Raw genomic sequence first — 18322 nt, forward strand, 5'->3', positions numbered from 1 at the left:
CAGGCTTTTACTCATACAACATCAAGGTAGCTAAGTATTGAGCAGGAGACAAAATTCAGAAAGAACTGATGTGGGGACAGTTCATAGTTTGTATTCATTTCCTTTGAAAATGGTACATCTTTTACAATAAACTCAAAATAGCCTTCAGAAACAAACACAGTTTATTCTATCTTCATGTATTTTCAGAAAATTTGACAGAAAAATACATTACAAATTTGCCTTCAAAATTTGGACCAAAAACTAGACTAAGCACAATACTTAGAAGAAAAAGAATTCGGACCCTTCTTTAGCCTTGGGATCTCACTTAAATAGTGTGAGATGCAACAAGCTTCAGGCTAAACAAATGACAGGTGTCCTTCTAAAGACAGGAACAAAATAACAGAAAGGTTAATTACAACAAACATTTCTTGGGGGTCCCTTTCTGTTATGCTTCTTATTTGTTGAGATACAAATAAAACAATCTGATCTTACAATCAATCTTCATCCTCGGAGTAAGTAGCCATGAGGTTTGAAAGTGATGTGTTGTCTTTAGTTATCTGTAAATTTACTTCAGCCTGGGGAGTTTCTGTGTCCTCAGTATTAACTTCAGGGGTGATTGTTACTTTTTCACCTTCTTCCTCATCATCTTCTGATATTTGTTCTAGAAACTGATTTTTCCATTGATTAAAAGCATCATCATCTGGCCAATCAAAATTCAGAACTTCTCTTTGTATCATTATTAAAGAATTTGCTTTTTCTTCTAAAACACCAAATTCTTTCCCTTTATCAGTATAAAATAACTGTACTTTTACAAGTTCCTCATTAGTCAGCCCAGAACCAGTGGCCAATCTCACTCATGATGTTTATCATTCTTTCATTTAATAATTCATCCATCTCCCTTTTCCACTTTTCTTTTTCTTTTAGTATATCCACAGATTCTAAAGCACAAGGAAAAAGTGTGAAATTTTCAGCGATATATTGGGAAAAGCAGAGGGTTAATCTTCTCTGTAAAGAATCCCTTTCATCATCAAAATTCTCTAGTTTATTTAATAAATCAAAAAATTTCTCAACTTGATGATAGGGCATTTGAACTGCAGATATACATATGATTGTAATATCATTATTTCTCTCCTTCCATTTCTATGCAAGAAGAGTCAGCTTATCCTTATCCCTGTTCAATTCATCCATGAGGGCTGCAATTCTGGCCAACTGATCAAAGAATTTTGACCATTGTATTTTATCCCTCAAATATATTATACCCTATTTCAACTTTTCTTCATATTGATTTCTCAATTCTATCTACAACTCATGCAATTTTGTTTTTTCTACTTCAAAGTCCTCTGCAATATAGAATTGGGGCCTTTCAGGGGTGTCAGGTATTTCAATGATAGGGGTTGATCCAACAAATGACTGTGAAGGGTATGAAATTCTAAGTGTACTGAATTCTCCCACCTTTCTTTTCCCAAGTATCTTCTCCAATTGAGATACCCTGTTTTCCAGCTCAATTCTCTTTTTTACTTCTTGATTGTAGGCATCCACCACTATTTCATACTTATTCTGCAAATCAGTCATTTCATTTTCTTCTCTCTTTGCAGTGGCCAAGGCAAATTTAGAATAGTCCACATTCATGTAGGTTGCCTGTACATTTGAAGTATCAGCGACCCTCCTCACAATGATATTCCTGTTAGTCCTGAATCATCAGGCTGTAATGGAGTAGTCTTGGATCCTCTTCTTAGTGACCACATAACAAGGGCAGCTTGATCATTACTGAATGTTGTCCCTAAGAATTCCTTTTTATCTAGATCCTGTAATCTTAAATTATTTGACACAGAGTTAAAAATTAAGGCATCCGCAATATCCCAATTGGGCAATAATAAAATATTTGCATTTTTCACCATCTGTCTACCCTCGTTAGGGGTTATATTTTGGAATTCCTGTATCATTTGTTCTTTTATTTGATTCTGAATGGAGGATTCATCCATTTCTGGATGCTCTGCTTTCATATCCCTACACCTTTGTTCAAAAATGTGCATGTTTGCCCTCCATGCAAACTGATGGAAAGCCCTAGATTTAACAAAACTGTTATCAGACAAAAATTGTTGACTGGCCTGCTCCAAAACAGGGTCTAATTCCCTTCCTCTGAAATCTGCTATAGTCAATTCAAAACTTGGCACAGGAGGCTCTTGGGGGTTCCCTTCATCAATTTCTGCTTGAGTAACAAAAACTCCTCCTTGCGACCCCATTTGTTCAATTTGCTCATTGGTGAGCTACTCTTCCTCAATTCTCATTAGAGTTTGGGAAGGTGAGTAACCTTCATCATGGGATTCTTCTTCCCTTATTATTTTCCTTCTTTTGGGAGAAGGTTCAGGGGTCTTTCTTCAAGGACAGTACTAGTAGATTCAATTACCTGTTTTTCTTTGTTTACAATGGGCATCTGCTCTCGAATAACAGTATATCATGTCCTCTTTCGGACAACCAGTGGACCTACTCCTATGTTAGGGGTGAAACCCAATTTCCTCATAACTTCTCTGGCTTTATCTGGAAAAGAATAAATAAAATGTTGTTTCTTTTCATTCATTACCTCCATTATTTCTGAAAATGTACTCATGAGTTTATTTATCCTATCTGCATTATTTGCAGCATTACTAAGAGGACTGTAATCTTTGTCAAAACAATTAATGAATTCCAAAACTTTTGAATAGACTCTCCATTTTTCTTTCTTTGTTTCTTGTTCCTGGAGAGAATATTCATTCCTTATTATATCTTCAGGGAAATAAAATTCATGCTGACTTGGACGAAGCTTGATTCTATGTCTGAGAGCAGAATTAAAGAAGTCTTCTGTGTCACAAAAACGAGCATGAGATACTGCCATCTTATACCGATCCAAAAATTTGTAGAGGAAGATCCACCCTTCTTTAGTTATTACAAACTGGTGAGCTATAGTGCAAGTAGGAAAAATTGATCATGTTCCCCTTTTGTGCAAAAAGGTCTCCTCCACTCCTCCCAACTGCCATAAAAATTCAGCTACCCCTACCTTTAAAGGTACCTGATAGGGTAGTACATGGGGTGTCCCTTTGAAAACATAGACCCTAATGACAGTTGAGACTGGATATGAAATGATATCTCCCCAATTATGTGACACTTTTAAACTGTGGGGTCTGTCCATAGGCCTAACAAGATGCATTAGTGCCTTAAGTCACTTAATATGAGGCATCTTAGTTTAGAAGCAAAATGCCTATCAAATCTGACAAAACTAGCATTTTCTGCCTCCCAAGTCATGTATGCACTCCATAATTGAACTGGTAGTGCCTCCCCCTCTTGTTCCCTATTTAAAACCATTTCTTTAGCGAAATGTGTAGCCCCTTTAAAAAGAAACATATGCATCAATAGGGAGTACTGACCCCAAACCTTTTCCACCTTGCCCTTTGCAATCCCCACTAATCCATTGTGAATCTCATTAGCCAGGTAGGATGCAAAATCAAAAAATATTTCTACACCGAAAGAAGAGATTTGGGTGATCATATACATGAAGCTCACTGGAATAAAGTCTTCTTCACCCTCTCTGAAGACTCTGCACAGGGTCCTGTATATTTCTACTGCCCTGGCATTAAAGCATGATTTCTTGAAAGGTTCTTTAGAACATGATGTTATTGTTGGTAGATTTCCAATCTTGCCTATGTGGGCTTTCAATGCACCTTGTCTAACTATATCCCTTTTGGACATATATTCTTTTTCTAACTCTATCAAATTAATGGGCACATGATACATGGTGAGAGGTCCCAAACTGAAAACCTTCCTAATTTCTTCTGGACTGATGGTAATTAAAACCTCACCATCCATTCTTCTCACTACCTTAGTGGTTGGATCATAGCTTTTCGCTACAGTTTCAAGCAGGTCATAATCCATAAACACACTAGGAACAACAAGCTTCCCAAGATCAAAATTCCATATATTGGCATGAGGGGCATATAATTTCCTTTCTGCGAACCATTTTTTGAACAGACTCAAACCAGTTTGAGAAGTCTGAGCATCCTGAACCCAATTACCCTTATCATACAGTCCATCAGCTATCCTTAGCCTAGGGTTCAATGAGGTTAACCTCTTAACTTGTGTTGTCTCTACAGTAGACTCAGGAAGCAACTCAAGCAAATCATCATGCACATTCCTATCCAAATAATTTACTGCACCTGAAAATCCCTTCTTTGGAGGCATCTTGGACTTATTTTTCACAGAACTGGAAAGCCTACGAGGATTATGGTAGTATTACTTACTTGAATTTTGTCTTTGTTTTCCTCTGTATTTTCGCAAACTTTTCGCGAATAGACAACTTCACAATTTCTACCAGGCTTTGGCACACTTTCCTTCAGTAATTGCTTCTGCACAAGAATGGCTTCAAATCTTTGCTCGCATAAGATGAAACTGATGAAATCTCTCTGTCTTATACTCTGTTTTTTCTCACGGACGATGCTTTCATATCTAATTAATACAAGGAGTGGCACTACATTTTGTGTTTAAAACTGCGCCGTCGATCTTTAAAGATCCTACGATCATGTGATACAGAGAGAACAACTAGGAGTTGCATTTGACGTGTCAATCACTTTACCCAATGAGAACTTACCACACATATCATTCTTTCCTTGATGGCGCTTGTATCTTGACCCATTGACATCTGAGGACACGTGTCAGCATGTCGCTACTTCGTTATGCATAAAAAACAAGCATCTTGCCATAGCGAAGCAGCGACAATCGTCGATCTGATTCGAAAACAATCAAATGATATGCTACTGGGTTTTCTCAGAAAGAAGGCGGTGGGTCCTATTCGCTATGTCGCTATAATTATCTCCCTCGCAACTCTTCATAGCGAGAAGGTGACAACCATTGATCACATACTCAATCAAGGGTGAGGAAACTGCGCGGGGTCTTCTGATTCATACTCGCTATGTCACATGGCTTAAAAAAACATGCAATTTTGCATAGCGAGGTAGCGAGGACCGTTGATTGCGTTCCAAGCTGACGTTCAGGATCTCTTTGCACATTCGGTCAGAAAGGCATTAATGAAAACAAAGATCTTTGCATAATTGGCGCCTGTCAAAAATTTGTTATAGTCCTAATTATCATTCCACGTCACCAAAGGTCACCGTCGATCTTTCTTTTTTACGGGGCCTCGCTACTTCACTAACGGTGAAGTATCTGATTTTTCCAATAGCGAGGTAGCGAGCTCCGACGTTTTAATGAATTTCGTACCGAAAAATGCAAGGGGCAGAAGATAATAATTTATGTTACTTAAACTGCTGCTGACAACGGCATTTATGACTTGTCACGCCACCTGGTGAAGTCGAGGCACCGGCAAAATGCAACGTCACCGCCCCTTCGGACTTTACGGGGCCTCGCTACTTCGCTAACGGCGAAGTGTCTGATTTTTTCGATAACGAGGTGGCGAAGCGTCAAAAAAATCATCATTCCGGCTCTTGTTTCAGATATCCTATGGGGTCCCCTTTCCTATTTGGATGGTAGTTGCAACGTGTACCTGCACAATAAATCATTCAAAAAATAAAGTTTCGACCGCCGTATCTTCACTTTGCGGTCCCGCCTCGTAAAAACTCAGCATTCGCTACCTCGCATGGCTTAAAAAGCATGCAACTCTTCATAGCGAGGTAACGACAGCGGAAGATCTACTTGGATCTGACGATTAGAAAAATTGAGAAAAAAGGGAATCTTGGGGAAACAGAAAATAAAAGGGACAGAATATTCGTCTCACTTGAAAATTCAAAAGTTTCGTGCCCAACAGTTTATGAACAAATAGAACATAGGGTTTTCATGAGTTTTTTCTTATGGATGGATTATCCAAAAACCCTATGTTTCACCTAGAAATAAAAAAAATCTGACTTTTCTACAATTTAACAAAAACCTCTGTTGCACAAAAAGTCAGACCAACACAGAGCTTAATCCCAAGGAATCCAAGCAGAATACCTAGATACCTAAGATTGGTAGCATTTAAAAGACTATTTCCAGAAGGAAGCGTAATCTTTAAGGATCCAGACAGAACGTCTAGATACCTGAAATTGATAAGTATTTAAAAGGTTTCTTCAAAACAAAGTTTAACCTTTAAGGATCCAGACTGAACATCTAGATACTTGAGAATAATAGCATTTAGAAGACTATCTCCAGAACAGAGCGTAATCTTCAAGGATCTAGATAGAACACCTAGATACCTGAGATTGAAAGCATTTAGAAGACTATCTCCAGAACGGAGCTTAACCTTCAAGGATCCAGATAGAACACCTAGATACCTAAGATTGATAAAAGAAAGATAACAAGGTCCAATCATTAGTCTTAGAATCATCCTCAGAACGAGGCTTGATCCTCAAGAGAAGGGGTTTAGACTGTCCCAATACCTGTCCATCGAACTCTGAGAAGAGTTGTTATAAGGTTGATCAATTGATGAAAAGATAAGATAGATGGCAAAGATGCCAGATAGAAGGGAACAAAATGCCCCGAGTGATGAGATGCCCCAAGTGATAAGGACATAAGATGGAAACCAGATGCCCCGAGCAAAAGTATTTAATGATGTAATCGTCCTGCCCATTTAATTAAATAACTTCGTTTAATTAATTAGAAGTACTCCATTTAATTAAATAATTTTTTTTAATTGCATAGAAATACCTTTCCCATTTAATTAAATAATTACATTTAATTAATCAAGATAGGCGTATTTATTAAATTAAATAAATTTAATTCCATAGTACATTAGCCTTAAGATATAATTTAATATAATTAAAGTATAAATACTTAGTAATTAAATTAAATATTAATCAATAGGTTTAATGTGACTAATATGAGTAAATAGTATAGGAATTAAATAATAAGCATGATGAATGCAAATTTAGATTTTCTACATTTGACAATTAAGTCAAGTAGCGAGTAGCAGAATGAGAATTGCCTATTAAAATAGGTCTTAAGATTGATTAGAAATATACCAGAATTGGTTAAGATGGCAACGAGCCAATTTTGGGGTATTACAATATGCACCTACAACCACAACTTCATCAACAAGAATCAAATTTAAAAACCATAAGGCTAGGTCCTAATGGGAGTTGTCACCCCACACTCTCAGGAGTCTCTCTCTAATACCAATATTATGTAGAGAATCCCCAAACAACCATCATTCAATTAGGAACTTGATGATCAAATCTTGATTCCATCAACCATTCATCTTATTAGAGGCATTACAATCAATATCTTTATTATTATAATCAGATTAATATAGAACCTTGATATGATTTCAATCCCATCAATAAAAAATTCAACATTTAAACCATGTATGAAGGTATATTTCTAAGTCTTGAAGTCAACCAATCCCTTTACTCACTTAGACTCAATTATTATGTTCACAAGGTCATCGTATTACTCTAGTTCAATTATTCAATTCCAATAGGGTCACTGATCCATCAAACATACTTTACTAAGAGAACAAACTCAATCAACAAGAGACGCAATGGTCAAAGTTCCTACCAATAACTGGAAAAGAAGGAAAATGGAGATTTATAGATAGAAAGAAAGGATATGAAGATAGCCAAAATAGAGAATAATATGTTATGAAGACAGTTGAAGGGAATTTTAAAAATATTAATAATTATATTATTTTAAGAAATATATAAATAACAAAAAAAATTATATTATATGAATGAACTACTCATTTCTACCAATTCAATTATAAATTGAAATATTTAATTTTCAAAAATAAATTGTTGATTACTTAATTCAAACTACCAAAATATCTAGTAAATTTAAGGGGTACATTTAGTTTTACAATTTGTAAATTGGTATAATAATAAAAATTAGAGCATGAGTGTAAAATAGTAGTAAGTAAAACAAAGTGTAAACTTAAAAGAAATAAACATTTTACAATTGGCAAAAATAAATATATTTAAAATAATAATAAATATAAAACATTTAACTCTATATTTCAACTTCGTAATAAAAATGTATTGTGATCATTAATATTGATAAGACATTCACTTTTGTCCAAAGTGGTATGAGATGGAAGATAAAAATAATTTTTTTTAGAAAATCTAATCAAGGGCAAGGGATCTCCTCTCCCCTTGGGGTTGCTGCCTCGACCCTTTAAGCGGGCTTCTTCTTCTCCCCCTCTAAGGAGTGGGCGCAAAACAGACCAAGAGAAGATTAAACTCACAGGAGATATATTGATTGAGTCTGGTTCAGTGAAACCTTTGGATTCTCATTTTCCCAAATCTACCCAATGATGATTATTCTCTCATGGAATGTAAGGGGGTTGAATAGCATCCCTAGACAAAAGGCTATTCATAACTTGGTGGTTGATCATAGTTCTGATGTTTTTTGTATCCAAGAGACTAAGCTCTCTGTGGAGTCTATGGTCCAACATGCCTCTAGTATTTGGTCTCGTGGCCAATGCCAGTGTGTTAGGGCAACAGGCAGTGCTAGTGGTTTAGCTATATTTTGGGATCCTCAAAAAATTTCTCCTCTTGGCTGGATGTCTTCTCGCTCAGCTCTCTCTATGGTAGCTTCTCCTCTAGACTCGGGAGAAGTAATAATGGTTACTAATGTGTATGCACCTGTTGATCTTGTGGGAAAGGAGGAACTTTGGGAACATATTCAATATGTTAGAAATTGTCATCCTTATCATCCTTGGGTGTTAGCAAGGGACTTCAATTCAGTTTTAAGTCTGGAAGAGAAGCATGGTGGTTTGGCTAAATTGGGGCCTTCTTCTGCTCTTCTTCGGCAACACATATCTCTTTTGCATCTCTCTGATGTTAAGCCTTCTAATGGCCTCTATACCTGGAATAATCGCAGGACTGGTGTTGCTGCTATCTCAGAACGCTTGGATAGATTTCTTGTTTCTTGCTTCTGGCTTAGTGGCACCCTTACTATCTCTTCAGAAATCCTTGATTGGAGGGGTTCAGATCATTGGCCAATCAAATTTTCCGCTATAGGGGCTTATGTTCCAAAGCATCCTCCTTTTAAGTTCCAGTTGATGTGGCTTCGTGACTCCTCTCTTCATGATTTTGTTTTTTGTTGGTGGAAAGATGGTGCCCCTACATATGGTACTGCAATGTTCTCATTTTCTAAAAGGCTTCAATATGTTAAAAGGCAGCTCAAGATATGGAATAGGGAATGCTTTGGGAATCTTCACTTTATGAAGAGGCTTGCTCAAGAAAATCTTCATGTCATCACAAGGGAGATTAGAGATCGAGGTTTCTCGGAGGATCTTGGCCAGGCTGAATCCCTTGCTTCTAGAGCTCTAGAAGAATGGAAACTTCGAGAGGAAATTTTTTGGAAGCAAAAGGCTCGAGTTGATTGGCTCCAGGAAGGTGATCGAAACACTGCCTTTTTCCATAAAATAGTGCAATCTCGCCGGAATCAGAGCACTATCTCCTTTGGTTAATTCTCAAGGTATCCAACTGAATTCCTTGCCAGCTTTGTTCCAGGAGGCTATTTCGTACTTCTCTACCCTCTTCTCTGAGGACTCTCCTCCTGCTAATAATGAAGAAAATATTATTTTGTCATGTATTCCTTCCCTTATCACTCAGGAAATGAATGATTATCTCATGCGTCCTATCTCTTTGGAAGAGCTGGAGGCGGTGGTCTTTGGCATGCCTAAGGGGAAGGCTCCTGGTCCTGATGGTTTTCCAATTGAATTCTTTCAGGAATTTTGGGACATCATTAATCATGATTTGTTAGAGGTGGTTAAAGAATCCTATGCTAGCAAGCAGATGCTTCGAGCTTTGAACTCTACATTCTTGACTCTTATTCCTAAGAGAGAGGGTACTAATCAATTGGAGTTTTTTAGACCAATTGCCCTATGTAATGTGGTCTACAAAGTTATTACTAAGCTGATTGCTGAGAGACTGAAAAGGTGGCTTCCCATTATTATCTCAGAAGAACAAGGTGGTTTTGTTGCTGGAAGACAAATTTTGGATGGGGTGGTTATTGCTACTGAGGCTATTCACTCTATGGCTACTTCAAGGGAGAGAGCCATGTTTGTTAAGCTGGATATGGCTAAGGCCTACGATAGAGTTAAATGGAGCTTCCTAAGGAGTATTCTTCTTTCTTTTGGATTTAGCTCTGACTGGGTGAGTTGGATTATGAGTTGCGTTACTTCTGCCTCTTTTTCTATTCTTATTAATGGTCAGCCTTCACAACTATTTGGTGCTTCTAGAGGCCTCCGCCAGGGTGACCCTCTCTCCCCATATCTTTTCATCATCATGGCTGAAGGCTTGGACAGATTCATTAAGCATCAAGTGTCCCAGAATTCTATTCAAGGCTGGCGGTGGGGTAATGGCTTACCTTCTCTTTCCCATCTTCAATTTGTTGATGATTCTGCTCTTGTCGGTCTTGCTAGGATCAAGGAAGCTGAAGCCTTTCGACATGCTTTGGACGTTTATTTGACAGCTTCAAGCCAGAAAGTTAATGAACACAAATCTTTCATTTACTTTTTTAACACTCCTGATCCTATTCAGCACAGGATTGTTGGTATCCTACGATTTCAGATAGGTTCACTTCCTTTGACTTATCTTGACATTCCTATTGCTATTTCCAGGCAGCCACGTCTCTTCTGGCAAAATTTGATTACCAAGCTTCAAGATAAGGTAAATCATTGGACTCATAGATGGCTTTCTACTGCTGCCCGGGTTACTCTTCTTCAAGCTGTTATCCAAGCTCTTCCTACTTATAGAAGCATGGTTCATGCTGCACCTATTTACTTTCTCAAGGAGTTTGATGCTCTTTCTCGACAATTCCTTTGGAGTGGTAATTTGTGTAGTACTAAATGGAGCTTGGTTAATTGGGCAACTGTTTGTAGGCCTAAAAAGGAGGGTGGTCTTGGTCTTCGTTCTGCTCTATTGAGTAGACAATCTTTGGCTGCTAAACTTTATTGGCGATGGTGCTCTAGACAGCATCAACTTTGGGCTCGTATTATCACTCATAAATATTTTCATGGTGTTGATCATTGCTCTGTTTCTGCACTTCCTCTTGAAGGTCGTGGCTCAATGGTTTGGCATACTTTGAAGACAGGTGCGATGTTGGTGAAGAGGGGTCTGTTCTGGATATGTAAAGGAGGTTCTCAGGCTTTGTTTTGGTCTGATGCTTGGGATGGATTCCCTTCCATTTTATCCATATACCCTCATCTTCAGCCTCTTTGTGACTCTTTTCTTGCCGCTGGATGGGATAAAGTGGCTCATTACAAGACTCCTTATCAATTGGGACCTGTTGTTGGTTATAGGTGGAAGCATTCCTCTGATTGGCCTCCTGAAGGTACAGACATGGATCGTCAGGAGCTTTCTCAAATTCTGGCCTCTAGAGAGTGTTCCTCTTTACTTGGTCCAGATGTATTGGCTTGGGGCGGTACCTTGTCTGGTAAATATCATGTCTCTGCTGGGTATCAGGAGATAACTAGACAATTATTTGGGGATGATGAGGTCCCTTGGTGGAAGCAAGTCTGGAATAAAGTTTCTTAGTCCAAGTGCAATTTTTTCATGTGGCTAGTGGCTCACAACCGTTGTCTTACCTGGGATAATCTTTGTAAACGTGGATTTCAGGGCCCCTCTTATTGTGTTTTGTGTGGTAATGGAGAAGAGTCTATCTCCCATCTGTTCTTCCATTGCTCCTATTCTACTCAGATATGGCACCTTTGGTGGAGCGCTTGGGGTTGCTCTTGTCGGCATGCTTCCTCTTTGCCTGAGTTCTAGGCTTGCTTGGGTAGTGCTCCCTCCAAGTCTTCTTCTCTCCATGCTCCTTGGATTGCTGGCCCATCTTTCATGCTTTGGCATATCTGGTTGGAGAGGAATCGTCGCATATTCCAAGATGTTCGGCTTGGTGTTTTACATCTTTGGTGGAAAATATCACATTCTCTCCAATAAACTATTTTTGTGAAGTGTGAGCTTGATGGGGGTATGGATCCAGTTGATCTTGCTATCTGTAATCGCCTCAATTTTCATCTGCAGGATGGGGTTGCGGCTCATAGGTTTCCTTCTATGTCCAGGCAGCTTCACCATCAGAGGAAGGGTCGGGTTAACCGAGATGGGCACTGGACTCCTCCTCCCTGTGGAGTTCTGAAAATTAACACTGATGGTTCTTCTCGTGGGAATCCTGGTCCGGCTGGTATTGGCAGAGTGGCTCGTTGTAGTTCTGGGAATGTTAAATTTTTCTTCTCAATTCATAAGAGTGATTATACTAACAATCTCATGGAAGCTCAGGCTATTTTATATGCTGTGGAACAGTGTTGCTTGTGGGGATGGAGTAAGATTATTTGTGAGTCTGATTCCCAGATGGTGGTGAACATGCTTTCTTCGCAAGAGCTTGAGGATGTTAGTTGGCAGCTGGCCACTGTTGTTAAGTAGATTCTTTTCTTCTCTTCCTCTTTTCAGTTCATTAGGTTCAAGTATATTCCGCGAGAATGTAATAGACCTGCTGATTGTTTAGCCAAATGGGCTTCTAGTCATGATCCGGGTTGGAATATTAGGGATAGGGGGCAACTGTCCTTTGAGATGGTGCAAGAATTTGATTATCTTGTTGCTCAGGATCGAGCTCCTTGTTGAGCTCTCCTTGTTGTATTCCTTTCTGTCTTAATAAATTTTTACCCCTCTTTTTGCAAACTTGTCACAAATGTGAAAAATAAAAAGTTGTAATTAATGCAATACATGATAGAATTGTTAGAAAATATTTGTATTTTTGTTGAAGAAAATTGAATTTTCTCCCTACCAAAAATAGTATGGTCCAATAGAATGATTGAAAAATGTGATTTATAAAATAATGAAAAATTAGAAAAAGATATAAACATTTGAAGTTTCTTTTAATCTTTTAAATTCTCTGAGTTGATTGGTCAATTAAATTGAAAAATTGAATTGAATGAAAGCAATAGTATCCTGCCTTTGGCAGGAACTAATAATATCATTTAACTTTACTCCATGTCCACTTGTTCCCATTATCCCATTACTCTATCTTTGATCCCAAATAGGGTATTACCTATTCACATGTCATCAACACACATCAAACGTCAAGGTTTATTAAGCAAATCAATTTTACTATCATCAAGGTCATTATAATGTGATTAACCATTCAAAGAAACCATCTTCGTAACACGTCAAAGGTATCATCAAATCAATCTTCAACTAAGGTCTATCTAGGATCCACATAAAATAAAATATTGAGGCAATGTAACTCTATCTTCATTAACTTCTGCATACACCATCAATTGGTTTTGATAAATAAAACATTACCATTAGACATGATTCTTCAACCTTATCCACATTCCAACAATAACTTTATAACTATGTCACTATCACACATTAGGATAGTCATCTTTTTATTCAATAACAATGAGTGATAGTACACCTTCTATTAGATTGTCTATGCACCCACTCAACATGTTCTCACCAATAGCATAACAAAGATACAAGAAATAATAAGTATTCTTCCATTAATGAGAGTGACATCAACATAACAGTCACAAGTTAAAATATTGACCAAAGCCTTGAAATCTTCATCCAATCCACAAAGTGATGATATTTGATAAATACAACTCTTAATCCATCTTCATATGCCCTTAAAGATCAATTCATTTTGGAAACAATCCATTTAATGAAAGAATATTGTGAACACATGCATTTTTAGTGTATTTTGCCTGCTAGGGCATCAATTTCCTTCCATGTGCCACAACTATTTAATGTAAGGTCATGTGCATTTGAATGGTTTGTAATTATAAATTAAAACAAATCGAGAACTGTGAATTTTCAATAGTTAGAATGAGATAATATCAAACCCTTGTCCCCTGCTTTGAATATGAGAATTTCAAGATAGTTATTACAAAAGAATAGATCTTTGGTTACTCTTCATGGCTAGAGGTCTAAGTGAGTGAAAATGGAAATTTATTCACTGCTCCACAAGATCCAATCGATGGAATGAACATTTAAATTCAGTCAATAATGCAATTATTCATATAAAGGAACATGATTATTCAAGGAAGTAGTTTTAAAACTGCACTCAAACATAAAATTGCTCATTAAAACACTACATCCATACATTTTACTATTATTTGATGGGGTCCATCCTTCCTTCCATGTCTTCCAAAACTTTCAAGATAAAGGTATTCATCAAAATACTTTACTGTCATTTCCTATTCATGTAGGAACCGTTTCTTGGCAATCAGAGGTGTCTTTGTTTTGCTTCATGCACACCTCAAAACTAACTACCCGATCCCCATTCAATCATTTGCAACCTTTTACAAGGAATTTGATAGTTTACAACTATGTTACCACCTTTTAGACCGACAGAACCTCTTTAGCAACTTTGAGTGCAACTTAAAAAATCTTGCATTTTGCAATATTGCAATTTTGCAACTTTTAGGAGCAACCTTTACATCTGTCATAATGACTTTGAAGCTTGCAAATAATCTTCCTAAAAGCTCATCATGTACATCTAATATTATTTGTAATGATTATTACTCTTTCATGCATCATTTTGTAATTTTTTTCAGCTTAAACATGCAAAATAATTGCAATGGATTTGAAAACTCAGTACTCAAAACAAAATTCAATATCCAGCAATGCAGGAGTGAACAAGGATTTGTTTCAAAATACAGAAGTGACCTTTTTTTTTGTCAAAATGTAAAAACTTGCTCTGGTCTGTGCATTATTTCTAAAAGAACATCAGGTCAACCACTGGCTGTCCCAAGGACCTAGCAGACTCTGTTTTACATTCAACAGCCATTTAGGCTTTAATAACCCTAACGCAGCATTTATTCCTTCTCAGTTGGTGATTGGTTTGGACTTGTGTAGGGCTCCCTCAATCTGATACCAAATTTTTAAAGACTAAACGTAGGGGATCTTCAAATGGCTCACACTTCAATGAGCTTACGTCATGCTATTGCATTATCAAAATAAGTGATAGATGCCTAAATCAACATTATAGAAAGTGTCTATAATTATACTATATGTAATGTCATTCATTTAAGAGAAATATACCTTCACTAATTCTATCCAGAGCCATTACATACATAGTCTCCTTTCCCCAATATTGAGGTAACTAATATACTAGGTTGGCATTGTCGTAATACAATGACAATATTATTCTGTTACTGACTGTGGAGAAGCCAATATTTGATCAGTAATGGTAGTAAGAATGATGGCAAAAGAAAAATATCACTACACGGCAATAGTAGTTAGCTGGACAGTGACATATAATTTGAAGTGTTGTGAGCTTTGCATTGTCAATAGGCCTTTACTTGCAATTGCCACTGGTGTTACTTTTCTAAACTAATGAGGGTGACATGATACTTTCTGCAAATTACTTGGATTGGAAATCAGTGGCCCACTAACCACATTAACTGATTCTTGTGTGTTCATTGGGTCATAAGTTATCACAGTTGCACCCCACATTTGGCCTGTGTGGACGTGACCTAGCTAAACCATAGTCAGCAGTGTTTATCGAGAACATGAATAACTTAATGCCTCAAAAGGATTAGAGTTATGTATAACCTTAATTTAACCCTGCAATCAAAAATGGGTAATATGATTAACAACCTTAATATGAATAACATAACTTAATGCCTCATGAGGACTAGAGTTATGTCTAACCTTAATTTAACCCTACAATCAATTATAGGTAATATGATTAACAACCTTCATTATAGAAATTGTTAATATCTAAGCTAATAACTTTCAAATGCCTATCTTTTAACTATGCTTGGAAGCATGCTCTTGTTCAATAATTTTCAAATGCCTGTATCTTTTAAATATGCTTGGAAGCGTGCTCTTAATCATTCTTTATGAAGCTTATTATTATATTTATATTGATGATGGACTAGTACGGATGGAATTGTCACAATGTCTTTTTTTATGGCTAGTTTGGAGTTTTAGTTCTTCTCCACAAAGCCACTTCCTTGTGATCCATCAAGCTTGCTAAGTACCCTCCAAGCAAGGAGTTTGATGCAAGAATACATGCTAAAGAAGCCAGATAGAATGAGAAAATTCGTTCTTGTTCACATAACATTTCTGTGCAAATGCTCTTAGTTTCAAATTATGTTGAAACTACCTAAAACTTGGAATTTACATCCTATATTGGCTTGCAAGAATATATTTAAAATTTCAGTTCTTTTTTGGTTTGGCATCTCACAGTTGTCACTTGGTCAGGCAAAGAGCAAAGAGCTGCAGGGATCAGGTCATTGACCTGAGGCAGAAAGAAGAGTGTCAAAATTACCTGGAGCAGCTCCAAATCCTGATGATGCTTTTGAATCAGTGGCACCTGCACATGCATAATTTTTAAAATTTTGTAATGCAACCTACAGGTGGATATTTATATATGGAACTTACTGGAGGTTTTGATTATTTGTTGACAGAAGCAACGGCTAAATTCTCATAGAACTTCTAATGTTAGGAACAAGAACTGAAACACATAGCCCCAGGAATTACTTGTTGATCCCCAAATGTCTGTGCAACATTCTTATAAAACAACAGCTAGCGCTTACCATGTGACACCTGTGATTGCGCACTGTGGACCTCTCATATGCCTATGGGAGTGGTTCAACTGCAACTTTCAGAAGACGTATAAAGAAGATAGTACAGATAAACATCCTGCTCAAACCTCAGTTCAATCATTTTAGTTACCAGTATAATGTGAATTAAAAACCCAGGGAATCTACAAACAACAATCTGTGGGTGATTTGTCAAAGGCTGCGAAATTGAAAGCACAAAGAAAATATGGTGCTACAATGTAGTCTTTTACAACAGAATCTTGGTGACACTATGGGTGGCTTGCAGAATGGCAAGCAAAGGTTTAAAAATTCCAGACTGTTCAACAAAACAAAACATGGTTCAACAGCAGAGACACAAGTCATTAAAACATCTAGATAGTTTTCAACTGCGGGTTATGTCTGGATTATTTCCTCGAAAGGGTGAAAGAGTTCCTGGTAGAGACCCTTTCATGGTGAGTATTCTTGGTTTACTAATTTGATTATTTAATACTTGAGACAAGTAAAAAGTCATTATGCAAGTTTGATTGTATTTTTATTTTGTCATAGGGCTTACGTAGTGGAACTGCAGGGACATGATCATCAAGGAGAGAGAATTCTTTACTCTGAACCTCTGGCCTTTGTTGCCTCCAACTGCCAATATTGATGACATTTTTATAAGCATGAGCAGAACATCTAAAAAGCTGTATGCAAGGCACGCCAGAGTAAAGGTGAAACAACAAAAACTAATTCATCTTTCTCTGGGAGGAAATCATTTGAACAGAAATGTTTGGCTTTTAATCTAAAAGGCGTAGAGGATCTTCAGAATGTAAAAGTGAATTGAAAACATTGTTAATCAACAATAGACAAAACATGAAATCCAGTTTAACTAAGGAACTTGCAAATGAGGAATGAGAAACAGGCCCCTTCTCATCAGTTGTGAAGAAGTATGAAAGGGAGCAAGAAACTCAATTTCTCTCATATTGTTCACTTTAAAGTATTTCATGGATTGGTCAGGATGAGAGAAGTTTAGTTATTGTAAATTCTTGAAGGCTTCAAATGGATAATCAGTGGTTGTGCATTTTATGCTACAGAATGGCTTTTGTTCTTCTAGAGTCAGGTATAACCATTTTCTCTTCGTGGAAGTCCCAAGGGTATTACCAGCCTACCAGGTCCTTCATCTCCGGCAATAATCAGGTGACTTCAGGATCTTCAACTAAAAATTTTGTATTGCACACAATTGCCTGCTGGGAATTCAACTGTTTCTTGAATCTAGCTATTGAAACATTAAAGGATTAACACTAGATTTTATTGGATTTGTTGCAGTTTCCTTGTAATGTAACAACTGAACAGATAAGTCATTCTCCACTTGCACCTGATGTCACTAGCTAAAGTGACACAATAATTACTTTTCAAACGTTTTTTACAGTGGAACAGACAGTTTCTGCCAAAGGTAGGGTTCCATATTTGTTGTCACATTATTCAATAAAAGCTTAGGTAATTGCACAGAAGTCTTTCTCTAGGAACAGGTTTTGAGCTTAAAGGATTGAAGAATAGTTTCATTTGAATGATTTAGAATTGGCTATAAGTACAATAAGTCTGGTTCTTTCATCAGGATCTGCGGGCCTATTTTGCGGCCTTGTGTTCTCGTCGTGACATCCTTGCTGGAAGATGCTACTATTTTCTGTGAACAGAAGAAATGCATCGAGGAAGCAGCTGTCAATATATGTTGTAAAATAAAATATGAAGTCAGAATTGCAAATTAAGCATTATATCTTCATTCTGGAGATTAATAATGTGGTTTGTTTTAAGCCCTGTACGGATGGGGTTTCATTTTTTTATTTTTCTGCTTTTTGCCTT

At 37.1% G+C, this 18322-nt stretch overlaps 1 pseudogene; it reads left to right on the top strand.

The window, feature by feature from the left end:
* The window catches only part of LOC149559626 (uncharacterized), a 53904-nt pseudogene extending 36189 nt beyond the window's left edge, over positions 1-17715 (top strand).
* The last annotated feature ends 607 nt before the right edge of the window (positions 17716-18322 follow it).

The sequence above is a fragment of the Cupressus sempervirens genome, chromosome 4 (genome assembly GCF_028749045.1).
Source record: "Cupressus sempervirens isolate cs-2001-9-10 chromosome 4, ASM2874904v1, whole genome shotgun sequence".
Lineage (NCBI taxonomy): Eukaryota > Viridiplantae > Streptophyta > Pinopsida > Cupressales > Cupressaceae > Cupressus > Cupressus sempervirens.